The sequence below is a fragment of the Hirundo rustica genome, chromosome 11 (genome assembly GCF_015227805.2).
Source record: "Hirundo rustica isolate bHirRus1 chromosome 11, bHirRus1.pri.v3, whole genome shotgun sequence".
NCBI lineage: Eukaryota > Metazoa > Chordata > Aves > Passeriformes > Hirundinidae > Hirundo > Hirundo rustica.
The window spans coordinates 20,957,245-20,970,754 of NC_053460.1; the positions used below are offsets into that span (position 1 = coordinate 20,957,245).

Here is a 13,510-nt window from a genome sequence, read left to right on the forward strand (position 1 = left end):
TGAGACACAGATTCCAAATCTCAGGATGAACTCAACACCACACCCACCATTTATGTAAAACAAACTAAATTCAATTAATGTTCAAAAAAAAAAGCTAACTCCAAAAGACACAACCCAGAGCAGCCAGATTGCTTACCCGGGAAAAGCCTGAACAAACAAACCCACTGTGAGGCCAAAAGGCCAGGAAGCTGCCAGAGCCAAGGGCCTCCTGTCAAAAACACACAGAATCCCTCTGGCATGTAGTGATACAAACGTGGTGCAAATCTGAAAGTTACCCCGCAAGGAAAGGCGTCATTCCACCCTCACAGCTTCCTGCCATTAACGTGTACATCCCATCCATCACCTGGCCAGGCCACCCGACGTCCAAATGTGAATGCCTTGAACCAAAAATATTCGAAACGGTCCTCAAGCCCTGCACAGCAAACTGGGAGCAGGAGGGCGAGAGAGCTCTGTGCACTAGAAGAGCGGCCAGACAACAAGGATTTGCGTGCGGGCATCCAGCTGCAAACCCGTGCGGCACGGAGCAGGTGGAGCAGGCCAGGGCAGCTCACCCGGGCACCGCGCCTGCCAGGGCAGCAGCGACCACGGCCAGCGCTTCACAAGGCGGCACAGACAGCCCTGAGCCGGGAAGTTTCAGCCCGACAGCGCGGTTTGAAAGCACGGGCATTACTGAAGCGGGAGAAAGGGAAGTGCAGCCTGGCACGGGGAGCCACAGGCGGCCCGCGGCGCCGGGAACAGCCGGGGCTTGTGTGGGAGCCACAGGGCCCCTCCTGCTCCTCCCCTCACACGCGGCACCGAGCGCAGGGGAGCACACAACGGCACTGACACAGACGGTGCGAACTCCTCCGAGCAAAATGACAGGATCCTCGTAAATAAACACGTTAATAAAACCAGTCAGGTATTCCCAACTACTTTTGGGGAGGGATTTTAAGACAGATATCATGTCTAACTGGGAGTTGATTCATTTTACACTCTCCCAAACTGAAGATGGATTACGTCTACAAAACATATCTGTTCAAAAATACTAGAAACTGAAATCCACAGACCAGGGATTCCATATAAAGAACAGTTCTAATTTCAGCAACAAATCGCAACCTGATAAATTAAATTCTGACTTCTACTACAGCTTCTCCACTACTCTCATCAATACACCACATCTATTAATATTAAAATTAGACAGGAATGGCACCTTTCTAATATATTCAATTCACCCATGAAATGTGTGTGGGCTTTTAAAATTTGTTTTCATTTTCAAACACCGTTTCAAACAAAACTTTTCAGAATAATACAAGTGCTGAAACTATGTTTCGAAAATTAAACTTCTCAGTCAACAAGAAGAGCCACCTTCAAGTAACGCTGACTGGCAGAAAATACGCGTCCACCTCTGACACCAACCAAGTTATTAGCACCTGGAATTTCTTACCAACACATCGTAAATACTTAAAGCATGCAAATGCTTTTACAGAGGTTGACAAGTATTGATTATCTTCATTAGCAGGGCAAACGAGGCTCAGGGTTTTTCCAGAGTCACTCCCACAGCTGGCAGGATGGAGGCACAGCCCCAGCAGCCTGGGAACGCCAGCAGGGAGAGGACTCTCCTCACCAAACCCTGACGGCTTCTGGTCTGGAGCTACAGATCCAGTAAGGAAAACCAGCGTTGCTTTCCAAGGCCGCCTAATGGAGTGGGCTGCAGCCTGCAGGAGACACAGGCACCTTCTGGATGAGTTTTTTAGTCTGGGGTTTTTTTATCACCCAAGCTGTAAAAATCTATTAAAGGAGGATGGAGGAAAGTCAGGAACAGACCATTATACCGAAAACATTTTAGTTTTTGTTAGCTCATGAATTGCTCATTGGGATTCCTTTTTGGCTACTTGCCCAGAACAGTTGGAGAGAAAAAAAAAAAAAAAAAAATCCAAACCAAAACGGTAGTCAAGGGAATCCTTAGTGAATCCATGAAGCTCCTGTTGGATACATCCTTCTCCCAGGGTGTCACACCCACCCTGGGGGCTCTCTGGGGACAGATGGGTGCCAGCAGCCACACTGAACTGCCCCTGTGTCCTCCCTGCCCCAGCTGGGGACCAGAGCTCCCAGAACACGCTCCACAGGAACTGTGCAGTTAGCACAGTCCAACTAGAATCCAATTCAGCACTTCAAATTTCAACAGAGTAAGGTATTAATTTGGAACCTGCTCTCAGTTACCAGTGAAGCAATTACCAACCAAAGCACTGAGATCTGCTAAACCAGCAACCTGGTTTAATTAACTCAAAAGACCAATTTCACTGAGGATATATCTACCTCGTATTTATAGACCGTCTCTGAACTAATTTATTATGCTTTTGTCTGGAGTTTTCTTCCCTTCAAAATGACACTCCTTAAAGCAATGACAGAAGATTATTTGTGCTGATTTGTGTCTTTTCCAATTGGACTGAAAGACCCTGTAGAGGGACATGTTAGGCACCTGAAATGACAAGCAAATACAAAAATACGTCCATGCCCTGCCCAAAAATCCCAAATAACCAAAGACTCTGTCATGAAAACCACTCAGAAACAGAGGGAACTGGAAAAGGCTGAAGAACATCAAATTCGGGGAATTAGGTAAGTACTGAGGGTCCTGCCTGCTCAGCATTACACCACTTGCAACTCTTAACCCTTCAGAAAAAAAACAGCTATAAATCCATGTGACTAAACTCCCTAAAAGACAAATATGGAATGTAGGTGTCCCTCAGTCAGATTCAGACGTGTCAGCATAGTGAACTGGATTTTTCCAAGGCAGACCCGACAGCCCGTCAGGAGGCTCCTTGCATTTTGTTTGAAGTTAAACATGTAACACTCCAAATGGCACTAACTTAAGTCTCAGCAAGAAGATATGACAGCAAAAGGAAAAGCTGGTGAAAGGAATGTTTTAAACCAGAGCTTCTTTCAGCCTTGTGTGCCTCCACCAATGTCAAAAATAGATGCCTGTGTCAGACCAGGATCACTGTTTCAATCCTCCCTTGGCAATAGGTGCTTACGTTATCTATTTCCAAAGCAGGACCAGTTCCCCTTTGAAAAGAGAAAGAAAATAATGCCCATTCTTTTGAGAGAGCAGCCTAACAAAGCCCCTGCACACAGCAAGAGAAATTCCCACACACGACTGTCAGCCAGGGGAGACTCAAGGCTCCGTCCCTCATCTTCCAAAAGGGTGCCCTCACCACCAGCCACAGGCACACTCCCCCACCAGAGCTGGAAAATGTTCTAGGGTGAGGGAAAAGCTCGTGGGACCAGACTGAGAGCAAGCATAGGCAGCACAAATTTCTGTAGAAAAGGCGCAGCTCTTGCCTCCCAGGACAGCTCACCTACAGAATTCTTTGGTCCTACAGGACTGCTGAGGAAGAGACACCTGTGTGCACAGACAGCCATCCGTGGGAAAAACACACTGCCCTTCCAAACAGAGGGAAAAAACTCCAGGCCAGGGTTTCAACCCAGGGCCAGCGAGCTGAAAATTCTAGAAAATCCTGAGATTAAGTTAACATGTTTCTGTAAATGATCTTTTTAGGTCACAGATTTCACTTCCTGCAGAAGGGAAGTCAGGAGGGAAAGGCTGAGACAGAGAAATATTCAATTAAGCGTATGTGGAACAGGAATATTACTCGGTCAGGCTTATGCACCATGGTCCAGTTGTGGCCACCTGAGACAATTCCCCAGTCTGTCTTTGCACCCCCACCTAGCACATCACATCCACACTTGAAGTCCTTCTAAGCAGAAACCACCCACGTAGTAATTCTTCTTTACCCTGTCACTCCTGATTACTGCATTCAAAAGTAAAAATGTAAACACAAGAGTCTAGGATGGTGTTTTCTCTTTAAAACTTAACTGAAAAAACAAGCATTAAGAAAACAAATTTAATTGTTTCTCAGTCGTGTACTAAAAACTCAAAAAATCACAATTTCCCAAGTTTCTGCAGAAAACCGGGGGATAAACCAGGGGGATGAACAACTAAAAAGCCCAACACTAAACCATCCCACAACCCCATGAGATTACAGTAGACACCTTAAACCCCTGGGCTCACTTCAGTAATGAACTTAGGCACATGTTTAGCTCCAGGTCCGGTCAGTGGTGTCTCCCACACTGTCAGCTAAGAGTTAAACTCCTTTTTACACCATCAATTGCAGCTTTCCAGCATAAGTAAATGTCCTACTTAACTGGGAAGCGATGTTTTCAATACACATTTCAAGATCCACACTAAAAATTTCTACTACAATTTGTTAAAGAGGTTTAGGAAATCACTTTGAAGAGCTTAGTTACTGCTGAGTCAGTGCAGATCAAGAAACCAGGCAGAAGGCTCCATGCAGAGATTTATTCTCATCAGCTCAAAATTATTCGTCCATGGACTCAAACACTGCAGAAAAAGATTCCACACCCAGAAAAATAGGAATAATTTCCAGTCTTTGACAAAGTACATAGAGAAATAAATGAAAGACATTCTTCAACACCACCTCCTTTCAACAGTGAGGTTTGTGAGGAAGCTTTCATTGTCCTGAACAAACCACAACTTAAACAAGACTTGGAAAGACAAGTGGGAGTAAGAGCCCAGGTCAATACTAGACCATTCAGGCATGACACACTGCATGCACTAACACATTATGGATATGGACTAAAGACAGTAGATTAATTAGGGATAAATTTATCAACTCATAGATAGAAAAAGAATCCTAACCTCACACATAGAATGATGAGCTCTAGTCTGATCATTACCATTGAGGAAGGTGATCTCAGTGCTACTGGTTTTGCTAAACATCAGCCTGAAGCTGAATGGCAGAGCCAGAAGAATAGATCTGGAAGGCAACAGCCATCTTGGAAAAGCCAGACACCTTCTTATGCCACTGCATAAATCCATGGTTTACCCACACTTCAAATTTAGTGTGCAGTTCTGGTCTCTTATCACCCTCCCCTACAGAGGGGCTCTCTTGTGTTACTCAACAGTCTGACCACAGGCTCAGGAAATCCCAGATGCAGCAAGTTGTTAAGGACAGTTTTAAATTAGTATTGCCCACAAATTCACCCTGCTCTTGCCTTTCCCTAGATAACCATTTTAACCTCCAAGGGATAAAGGAGGTTGAGGTGGGTCAGTTTGGAAGCCCAAATCAGCCACGTTTACTTTGTCGCTCTCTCTCCACCGCAGCAACCACTGAAAGCAGTGGAACAGTCACAACCACAGAAGTGCCACCAGGACACACTGTTTACAGCTCCTCTGCAAACAGAAACATTTCCTCATCCCAGCTCAGCTGTTCCCTTCCAGACCTGCAGCCGTTCTGCTGCTCCCGCAAACACAGATACCACGTTTCATAAACGCCCCAGGACTTGCACTTCCCAGTGCATACACATTTGAATTTTCCCACTGAAACAAATATCCCTAAGCCAAACTGTTTTAAGAACGTGTGATGCTATACAACTTTAAAAAACCCAAACTCAGAGTAACTTCAGTAGGCATTTTGATTATTTTAGTAGTGTTAGATAAAAGCAGTATTTCAAGGCAGAGAAAATTATAGATCATCTATACATTTAAAGCTCTTCTATGAAGAGGGAAATTCTGACTACAAGAAAACATGAGACAGATTATGTACAGCAAATCCTGTAAAGCCTGTATGTGATTTTTTTTTTTTGCCTGTTTGCAGCAAGGATGATGAAAGCTTTCAAAACATTTGGAGAAACTCAATACCAACAATCTTTCCTTACCCAAATTACTGTGCTGCTTCTGAATTCTCAACACTTGCCACAAAATTCATCTACAACATTCTTGATACCAGACTACATCAAAACAATGAAAAAACCCTGCAAATGCACTCTCTTAGCTGCATTCAATGTACTAATCCTAACCCCCCCGTATAAATGAAGTGGCGACTACGAGCATGTATTTCCACATGGAAACGATCCTCTTTTTCATTTAATAACTATTACCATAAACTCTCCTTTGTGACCGAAATTAAAACCTAATCCAATACTTACTAATATTTATTCTCTTCAGTACAAAGTAGAAGCTTTATCTTAATGCTCTCCCAACTCATTCATTGAAAGTCTCCCACTTGAGGAGTATTAAGTATTCTCAAACGATATTAATTTCATTTCCAAAAATAGAAAACAGGAGCTCATATCAGAAAAACTGACATCAGCACATCCCCGCAGTGCCACAGGACATTTGCAGCCACGGGGCTTTTGCTGTCTGTGCACACAGAGATTCTGTCTCCACAGCACAGCTCCTGTCCCAGGAACACCCTTTCCAAATGCTTTATGGGCTCACTGCATTTGAGCAGCAGTAGATTCATCACTGAACAGCTGGAGTTTTGCCCAGGAAAACAAACTATATTCTACACTGAAGAGAGGGACACGATGATTACGCCTTTCATATCCCTCTCATGTTGAAAATTATGGAATTACCAGAAAACTGTAATCATGAAAATGTTAAACTAAGGAGAATGTATTTTTACAGCAAATGAACATAATTATGTTTACCATATTTGGGCCCAAAGCTGGCTGGCAATTCAGTCTGTATACAGACAGCAGTATCTGATTCACTGTCACAGGATATGAATAAACCAGAGCAAGCCAGTGTGAATTACAGTCTCCCTCCCATAACAAAACCAAACACTAGTGTGTACACAATACTATGAAAGCATGATACTACCGTAAATAGCAATTCCATAAATAGACGTAGCTGAGTAGTTTTCACTTTAACTCTAGAAATTATTATTGAACTAGACCTCTGTAACAGGAGACTTTTGGAACTGTCAAAATGCTTTATTTTCAACAAATCTATGGTTTGCAATATATTATCTTATGTAGAACAAATCTCTGTAGGTGATGAAGGAACAGTGGTGACAAATAATTTGAGATCATAAAGATTAGCAAAGTAGAAGCAGTAGCATGCATACTTCATAACCCTGCCTCATTTTTTCTGATCAAAAAAGCTGCTTGTGTGTCCTGGGCACAGAATTCACCTCCTCATTGAGGCCAGAATTTTTAAAGCTTAATTAAATATAGATGAGATTTTTAAAATAGCCCTAACTCATCTTGCATAGCTGGGGCCAAAATAGGATTAGTTAGAAGATCAAATATAGCACCCTTCCAGTTTATATATCTCAAATACAAATTCAAAGGAAAAGACAGAGCCCAAACTTGCCACCTGTAACATTCCCCCTCCAAGACCACCCAAAGCTTAGTGCTTTTCTAGTTGTTCTGCCTGCTTTACACAGCAGACAACTGAAAAAATCCTTCCCCAAGATGCTCAATCTTCTGCCAATGCTGTTAACAACTGGCTCAGACAGCAGCACCGGGGACAAAGGGATTCTCCTTCCTCGCCCACAGTGTCCCAGCCAAGGCCACAACGGCAGCAGCGCCCATCGCCCAGGCTCCAGATTCCAGTGCCCTCCATTAGCTGCTCCACTAATCCCACCTGCTATTTCAGTCCACACAGTAATTTGTTGCCTTTCATCCACACAACGTAAATGCCAAAATAAGCCACAGGTCAACATCAAAAAGTCTGCAGACTGAGGAACTCTGCAGCACCCTTGGGTCTCCTCCAGCCACTCCTTACCCAGAGAAAGCTGTAAGAAATTTCTGTCTTCAAAAGCAATTAGTTACCTGGGGTTTACATTTTATATACTTTTCCTACAAAGCCTAGCTTGATTAAAGCTATTTTCTTTTTACGAATAAAAGCAAGTATTTTAGTACTTTAACGATTGTTTTGCTGCTTCTTTCAAAACAGAGTTAACATTCTTCAAAATGAAGTTTCTTTTCTTTCAATACTAATGAATTTACACTTTTGGAAAATAAATCTGCTGTAGATACTACGAAGGAGTATAAATAACTTCCCCCAAGAGCTCTTTGCTAACAAACGCATACACGGAATTCTGCCGGCGCTCTCCTCCCTCCTGGCTCTAAGCTGCTGCATTAACTATGCAGCAGGGAAAGGCACACAGCAGTCAGGCTGATGTGCACAGAAATACTGATGGGCTATGGCTGATGGAATGGCATTTCTTCCCTTCCAAAAAATTGCCTTGTTCTCAGGTTGAAAATTATTCACCAAACAACTCTCAAATACTTCCCAATAAAATCATCAGCGGTTAAATAATTATCAGTCCTAATCTACAACACATAAAACACAGTCACACCACTTTACCATGTACTAACATTAAAAGTACTGATAGTTTTATATAAACAACTAGGCCTTCAATCATGGGCATGATTTGTCACCAGGTTATGTGCCAAATATTTCTGCACTGAGTTGTGCAAGAACTCTTTTGTGCAGCATAGGACACAATGGGATATTTATCCTGGTATTATGCATTTTGAAAGAGCAACACATGTAATGTTTTAATCCATAAAACAAATTAACACAATGGGATTGGCCTGTTCAGTAGAAATACAACATCCAGAGGCAAACCCAGAGACTTAAACTTCCATTATTTGTTAGATCTTTCTGAAACTTCAGGTGTCCTCCCCCTAAAGCACCAAGTCCCAACAGTGGCGCGCACACACAGGTGGAAGATCCCAAGCCCACACCTAACTGAGTATATGCTATGGCATCTCTCCGTACACCTTTCAAGAGCGGGATTTTGTTCACAAACTAAGACAGGAGGGAAACATTCAAAATTTTAAGAGGCATCTTCTGATGTGTTAATTATACATAAAATTTATTAGCAACATGAAAGACTAAGCCTCGGTTAAATGATATTTAGGTGACCTGAGCCATGCTGACCCTCCTTCCCAGCAGCTTTTATTGACAAAGGGTTTTTCTGCTGCACTAACAGTGACACAGTCCAGTTCTGCCAGCCATGAGACATTGCAAAGACACCAAACACATTTCAGCAACGTCTCAATCCCAGCTGGTGCATCTACCATGGATTTGGCCTCTTCCAAACCCACTTCCTCAGAGCGAGATTTAGAGAAAGTGACCTTTTCAGCACCGGGACTGTTTGTGCTGGCTCCAGGACCCCCCTTCTGGTACCAAGCACTGCCCATGACTAAGCTGGCACCAGCAAGGAGAAGGCTACAATGCACAACACTCAGCATCAGGGCAGCTCCTCAGCCTGGCAATTCCTCTTGTGTGTACTACCACAAACTCTCCCAGGCACCATTTTTAGCCACTGCTGGATTTCCTCCCTTCTCCCATCCCCCAGCCAGGCTCCAAACCTTGAAGTAACCTTGTTCTGTTCCCCCCCCAGAGACAGCTCCATGCCTGAAACATAACCTCTAATCTTATTTTCTATTTCTAGCGTACAATTCACGACCCTTATCCCAATTTTTTTAATTAAATATCCACATTGCACACTCTGCTTCCGACAGTCAGGACGGCACATGGAGTATCTCAGAATTTATAGCCATATGTTTCTTGTTGAGGACAATTTAACATTGCTTTTAAGAGCATTAGAAACAATGTATTTATACAATATAGGTTTAAAGCTTTCTATGAAAAAGATATTAAATACTACTGTCAGTATTCCACTGCAATGTAACAGCTTAATTTGTTGGAAGGTTTATCTATAGACCTTAAAATAGATCTGCACTTCAGGGCAGTTTGCAATGCAGAGCATTAACTTCCAGCAATTATTCATACTCAAGAGACTATCCATGGACATTAAGTTAAAGTCTTACGAATACCAGGGGTTTGTTACAAAGCAAATCTCATCTGACACCATCTGCTTCTGAGAACTTTGCTTAAACTTGGTTGGGGTTTTGCAATGACAAAATATGCTGTTTATTTGCCACTGATTCTGTAACATTTGTTAACAAAGCCAATTAAAAGTGGCCTACTGGACCAGACACCCATCCAGGCCACAATGGCAATGGTCAAGATCTCCACTTTTAATTAATGACCACAATCCATAACCCTCTTTCATATTTTTACCAATTATACCTCATCTGTACAGTTGCCGGGGCAAATGTTTTTCCATTAACAAGTTCTCCCACAAAGGCACTTTGATACAGAACAGCTCCCAGAGGAATGAAACAAGGTTCTTCTGTCTCCAAAGAGCTGAAAAACAAGAAGTTTCCAGGATGCATCCCAAGGCTGGAGGTTGCAGCCTGACACGGCCAGGCCCTCTTGGAGCTGCCAAGAGGTACAAGCACGTCTGGGTTTTCACCAACCACTCTGAGCACACCTCTGCCTCTCCCAAAAAGAGGGATTTCAGTCCCAGAAATCACCCCAGGAGCAGGAGGGAGCGCTGGGCACTGCTGAGCTGGCTCTGTGCTCACCCTGCACAGAGGGAACAGCCTCACTGACACTCAGGGGACAAAGGGAATTCCCATGGACCCACATCCCAAAATAGTTATAACCCACCAGTTATAACCAGAAGCAAGTCTTTCAAAACAAGGCCAACTATACTGGTATACTGGATTAATCAGAGAATTAACCAGCCTAGAATGCTAGCAGCAAAGAAATTGCCACAAGTACTTCACAAAATTACTTTCCAAATTGTATTTCAGACATAATCAGTTACAGGACAACTCGACCACAGAAGCAAAATTAAGAAAGAGGAATAATTTGTGAACCATCACATTAGGTGTTGTGACACAGTATGTTAATTTTTTTTGATATATATGCCTTATCAATATGCTTGCCAATCAATATGGGTTGTTTCACACCAGTCTGCACAGGCAGTTCTAGTAAATACCATCGGTTTGTTCTGCTTCTCTCTCCCACTCCTTCAGCTTCCACCCTATTCTCAGCAGGGCATCATTTGAATTTCTTACCAGTTCCACACAAATTGAATAGTGTAAGTGGGAGGACAGCCTCCAGAAATTAAGAATAAAAGTAGATAAGTGAACACATACCAGACTCAAGAAAACCAAGTGTAAGAACGTTCCAAGGAAGCAGAGCTGGATTTTGGAACGGACTGAAAAACAGAGAAATGGTGAAGTCAAGAGTCACCTCATTAACATATTTATCCACCACTGAGTATCATGAAACAAAAGTTATCAATGACAGGAGCAGCACAGCCAGAAGCAGCCCATGAGATTCATTCTCAGGTGACTCCTGGGGTATAACAATCCTTTCTTTCCTTTTTTTTTCAATAGATAAAATTACACTGCCAACATAAAGAAATACAAGTCAGAACTGCCTCATCCCTCAGCAAAAGCATGATGTTATAGATGTTATAAACCCATATTTTGAATGGTAACTTCAGTGAGCATTAAGAGTCAACATTTGAAAACTTCCCTACCCCACGTCAAAATGAGGACTCGAAGCATCTGAAAAAACCTCACTGAGATTCTCATGTCAATGAATGACAGCCACAAAAATTTATCATGCCACTAGGAAAATATGTGAAAATGTGTTTTCAAAAGGATACTGTTAGTCAAACGGAAAAAGAGTATCACAACAGCACTGTCCAATAACCCAGCTATTTCCAAATACTGAATTAATTAAGCATTTTACAGACACCGGAGTAATAAAATGCATAACTTAAAGAACTAATATAATATTGCTTATCAATGTAAACAGATGTTAATTTTCCCACCGTCTCTGCCTTTACTATGAAAGGTGAAGCAATTCTAAGTCCTAATCAAGGACAGTGTTAAAGTCTTTAATTTTGCAGCACGGCTTCCACTCCCATCTTTCATAAACTTGTGGGAACGCAGCATAGGTGGTTTTAGTTATGCTAAGAATATTCTTCATTAGTCAAAGTATGAAACCCAAATTGTACCAGAGCAAATCCATGACACCATTTTAAAATCATTACTTCCTAGGGAAAGGGCTCCTGGAGCACAGTCATTGATGCAGGCTGAAGCTGCATGCTGATCTGCGCCTTCATTTCCAATAAAGCATGCAATGCACATTCAACTAAGTCAAAACAACCCTTTCAACACACGGTTGTTTATAGGAAACATTCAAATTACTAATGAGCACATGAAAAGCCTTGAAGCTCACTGAAAATTTGGCAATTTTTTTTTTAAGTTTCTGAAAGAAAACCTCAGAACTACTTTTTGAAAAACAAGCCTTTCTCTCGGAGCACTCACTCCAGCATCAGCAGGTCAGTCAGTAAGTGCTGTTATCGCGGCTGTCCATCCCGGAGCGGGGTGAAATGGACACTGAGCACCAGAGTGCCTGATACTTCTCCTTGATATTTGGCAACACAGTCATTAAACTAATGCTTAAAAACTCATTTAACAATTCAATTTAAACTAGCAAGCACATGAATATGATCTACAAGGACACCAATGTGATCTAGTAAACACTAGCAGCCACTGTGCCTTGTGACTCTGCTACCTGCCCCGAACTCCCCTGGCACACCTGGCTGAGCTTGCACAGCTTCCCTGCCAGGACAGCCTGGAGGACACTGCAGATCCACCCCCCCAATAAACACAGCAGGAATCATCCATCTGAACACACATCTCAGATAAGGCATTCCCACACACTCACTGCTTCCCAGTCCCTCCAGCCCCACTGGAACCATCACGCAGCAGTTATGGCTCAGCCAGGCTGATTTTGGGCAAAACTCAGTGCCCACGCTCTTCCATAATCAATTATTATGGAAAAAACAACTTCTACAATGGTTCTGGTGAACATAAGCAAAATCAGTATATTTGGGAAAAAAAATTCTCCCTGCATCTGCTTTAAGATAAGCAGCACAGTAACAGAGCCCAGGGAACAATGAAGTGGTTTGGAAAGAACTTTGCTGCTAGACCTTGACATCTAAGGCTTGAACTTCCACTGCAGTTCTTCATTATGTTCTCCATTTAATGATAATGCTCCTTCTTCCACATTTTTTCCCCATTAGGCAGGCTCTGACAAAAAAACCTGAACTTGTGTCCTGTGCCCCTGAATTACTGATGGCAGCAGAAAGTGCCAGTGGCTACAGCACAACCAAACAGAACAGTAAATGCTTCTGCAGGAGAATTTCCATCCGCTCCTGCTCCCCACAGCACTAGATGGAAAAAAATAGGGAACTGTGTTCCTGCTCCTCCAATACTCCTTCCTTCTACAGCTCTGTAAGGATTTTGCTCTTCTTGTAGAATTATTCCATTAGGCAATTACAATATCTATATTCTGCTTAAGTCCACAATAAGTATCTGTAGAAACCTCTCAGGGAACACTGTAATGCATAAACACAGGGATGCCACATTTCTTTTCTGCATTTCTATTATAACATGAAGTTTGTAGTTTCCTGCAAATTTTGAACACTAAGAATATATCCTGCTTTCTTGCTTCCAATTCAGCAACACTGGTCTATTTTCAATTTCTTTTCCTTACTTCTAGATTAACTCCAGCCAGCTTAAACCCCACAGTATTACACAAGCATCTCTACTACACACTGAGGTATTTATAGATTTGGGTTTATTCACAGCAATAGAAAATATGGATTTCCTGCATGTACCTAACAATGCCCATTATGTGCACACTACACAGTGCAGGTTCTCCCTACTGAGGGGAGTCGAATTTCAATGAGACATTTTCTCAAAATTTCAAGTCTAGAAATAAATAAAATAATTACCTTCCCTCAAAGCATCCAGTAACGCTCTGCAGCTGGAGCAG

The 13,510-nt window shown here is 42.5% G+C and overlaps 1 protein-coding gene across 5 annotated transcripts in view; it reads right to left on the reverse strand.

Annotated features, from left to right (window-relative positions):
• GARRE1 (granule associated Rac and RHOG effector 1) overlaps window positions 1–13,510 on the reverse strand; it is a 63,878-nt gene that overhangs the window by 39,419 nt on the left and 10,949 nt on the right. Inside the window, exon 1 of one of the 5 annotated variants that reach the window (XM_040074935.2) lies at window positions 10,810–10,831. The exons of the other annotated variants lie outside the window; for them this stretch is intronic. The gene's annotated coding sequence lies outside the window, so the exon portion shown is untranslated. Of the gene's footprint in view, window positions 1–10,809; window positions 10,832–13,510 lie in introns of those variants that run through there. 5 annotated transcript variants of the gene reach the window in all.